The sequence below is a fragment of the Pholis gunnellus genome (assembly GCF_910591455.1).
Source record: "Pholis gunnellus genome assembly, chromosome: 20".
NCBI classification, from domain to species: Eukaryota; Metazoa; Chordata; class Actinopteri; order Perciformes; family Pholidae; genus Pholis; species Pholis gunnellus.
In genome coordinates, this window is record NC_136547.1 from 20,235,129 (window position 1) to 20,238,870 (window position 3,742).

Here is a 3,742-nt window from a genome sequence, read left to right on the forward strand (position 1 = left end):
ACATATATATATATATATATACACATATATATATATATACAGCTCACCTGTTAGTGCCTCAGTGTATCAGGTACAAACACCTAACTAAATATTTCACGATCTTTTTCTAAACCTAACTAAATATTTCACGATCTTTTACTAAACGTAACTAATATATTCACGATCTTTTTCTAAACCTAACTAAATATTTCACGATCTTTTACTAAATCTAACTAAATATTTCACGATCTTTTACTAAACGTAACTAATATATTCACGATCTTTTCCGGCACCTAACTAAATATTTCACGATATTTTTCTAAACATAACTAACATTTTCCCGATCTTTTCCGGCACCTAACTAAATATTTCACGATCTTTTCCCCAACCTAACTAAATATTTCACGATCTGCATATAACGACTAAGTTTCGTAAATTATCGTACGAACTGTTGCATCAGGATACGTTGCTCTATCACGCAACGTTTAATCACGACTAGCTCCATTACCACTAAACCATCAAACCACAAACATCTGATGAGAGCCTGTGGAACGGAGCGTCTAGTCTGAGCTGGACGATGCTACGCGGTGATTGGTCGGTCCGCGTCTGAGAGGCAGGACTTATTGAAAGGTCAATCTAGCAGTATAACAGAAAGTCTGATTATCAACTGAATTAAAGCACATTATGTCAATATTCTCCATCCTAAAAATGCCCCTGTGTAATACACTAGTACTACTGTCAGTACTGCAGTAGTACTGACAGTAGTACATGTAGTACATGTCCGTAGCAGATACAGGACTAATTAGTGGAGCTCTGAAGTCTCAGTGTGTGAAGATCTAACAGGATACAGCTGCTGTCACACACACACACACACACACACACACACACACACACACACACACACACACACACACACACACACACACCTACTACTTTTGCTACATATATATACATTTACTTCAGTAAGGTTTTGAATGCAGGTCTTTTACTAGTAGTGGAGTATTTCTAGTGTCGTAGTTGTACTTTTACTGCAGTAAAGGATCTGAATACTTCTTCCAAAGATAGGGAATTCTAAAAATACCATCCACATAAACACACACACACACACACACACACACACACACACACACACCGTGGCTGATTTAGCTTCTGAGACATTGGCTTGGCATTTCCAATATGCTGCCTAACTCAAAGCCATTACATCCAGTCTGTGTGAGTGTGTGTGTCTGTGTGTGTCTGTGTGAGTGTGTGTGTCTGTGTGTGTCTGTGTGAGTGTGTGAGTGTGTGTGTGTGTGTGTTTCCATTACAGTGGAGTATTGAAATATGAACAGGGAGGCAGTATGCAGATCAATTCTGACTGTAAAACACTCGCTGAAGAGAGAAAGAAAGGGGGGGGGGGAGACAACCCAGTTACATCACCATGGCAACCACTCCTCATCCTCTCATCGCTCCAGTGATGGTGCGGGGTTGCCCCTTCCCAGAATTCCCTGCTGTGAGAGAAGAAGTGGGCCTCTGTCAGTGTATTTTATTTTGAAACACCTCCGTGTCTCCGTCTGTGATAATCTGGGAAATGAAGGCGTCAAAATACTTCTTTTCAAAATAAAGTTTCACAGGAAATGTACAGTTTACGCTCGTTACATGCATGCATGTCTTTTCAAAATAAACCTCATGTGTTCACAGCTCATCAGTTCAATCCATAATGAAAAGAATCATCAGTTTATATTTCAAGCTCAACCAGCTGAACATTTTACACAAACACAATATTTTGACTCTGTGGTATGTTAGACTGAAACAGAGTACTTTTACAGTAAAGTATCAGCATTTCTACTGTAACAGAGTATTTTAGCAGTGTGGTAATAGTACTTTCACTGCAGTAAATTACCTGAATACTACAATAGTCTCTCTCAGTATTCCTCGTGTACACACGAGTCTAAAGGAACCGAGTGTTCAGGTTCTCTGTTGATGTCATTGAACTTTATTTAACAGCAGCTAAAAGTCTTTTATTTTGAAACACATCACAGCAGCTTTGACTGAAGCTTACTGCATTTATTCAGAATGTGTTTCCTGTTAGAGTCGCTCAGTAGAAGCTCACAGATGTGTGAACACATATGCAGACGATGTGACGTTATGACAACGTGACACCGACGCAGCAAACACACAATCAGAGCCAGAAGCTCGTGAACGAGCTTCTCAACAGGCTGACGTGGAGAGTTCCTGTTCCGCTGCTTTATTTAATGAAGTTCACATATTCATATGAAACGTTTACTGCGGCTACGAGCTCGTGTTTAGAGTTTTCATGCAAACACGTTGTTTTTCATGCACTGGTCAATTTGTGTCTATTTCTACTAAGTTCACTAAAGTCACCGTTACATAACGCCTCATTTGCATATTCAAACACAACATGTCAGTAAACGTGTAACACAGTAAATCCTCTCAGTGGGAGTGATGAAGTGGTGAAGCTTCATGGTGATCTCTATGAGTTCATGTGTTAACTCTTCACCTGTAGAGTCTCTGAACGTCTGTAATGAACTAAACGTCTCTTTAAAGGACGTTTCCTCTCAATGAGTTCAGCAGCTCTCACACACACTCACACACTCATCTATACATATAGTAATAATTACGATCTGGAAATGTGTGAAGATTAGCTCATTTTTATTTAGATAACGCTTGATTTGCACGTTTAAACATGAAACATAAGATAACTTGTCAGTTCTTAGATGACGTCATCCACTGTGTCTGAAGCTCAGCCTGCTTCTTTATTCCAGACACTTCGTGTTCTTATTGTCTCATATGGAGGCGACGATGGGGAGGAGGGGGAGGAGGGGGGAGGAGGTGACAGATGGGTGTAGTCACTCACCCTCAGACCCACACACACACACACACACACACACACACACACACACACACACACAAATACTCTGGAGACATGGTGTGGGTGTGTGGATGCATGCATTCAGTGGATTTGCAAAGATCAAGTCAAAACCTTCCAACACACACTCGGTGTGTGTGTGTGTGTGTGTGTGTGTGTGTGTGGGGGGCATCGGGTTTCCTTCATCTTCATCGTGACTAAAAGTGTCGACAATTCATCCCACTGCAAATAACACGAGAGAGAGAGAGAGAGAGAGAGAGAAGAGAAGAGAAGAGAAGAGGTGGACATGAATAAATACTCTGAATGAAAAAGACGAGAAAAAACAAATAAAACAAAGATGGATGAAGCTTCTCTTTTCATTTCAGGGTCAGATTGTGTTTTAATTAGAATCCAGAGTTTATTTCTGTTCTTCTGTTCTTCACTTCTGTTTCTGCTGAAACAAACGAGTGAAACGATGAACGAAGATAATTATTATAAATGTGTTTCTGCTGTTTTTAACAAAGTGATTTTGTTGGTTTTATTTGGAGAGAGACAGAAATCATAAAGTGCTTCAGATGTTCAGTTATTCTCTTTAAACCTGCAGAAGATAAACGTGTTGAATTCAAAGAGTTTTCAACAGTTCAGGACTTACTGGATGACGTCGAGTCTCTGATCAGACCTGCGTCCGCTGCTATGACGTCGATTCATCACAACGATTATTATCGTCACGACACCGCGAGCTCTGTGAAGAGACGGAGCTGTCGAGTTTTAACGATGAATAGCACGACAGGCTAAAGGAAGAAGACGTGTTTTTAGGGTGTACTGTCCCTTTAAGAGCCGATCTGTTCTTATCGATCTGAAGAAAAGATGAAACCGGAAGTAAAGCTTCTTCTACTGAAACACAACCGACGTGTT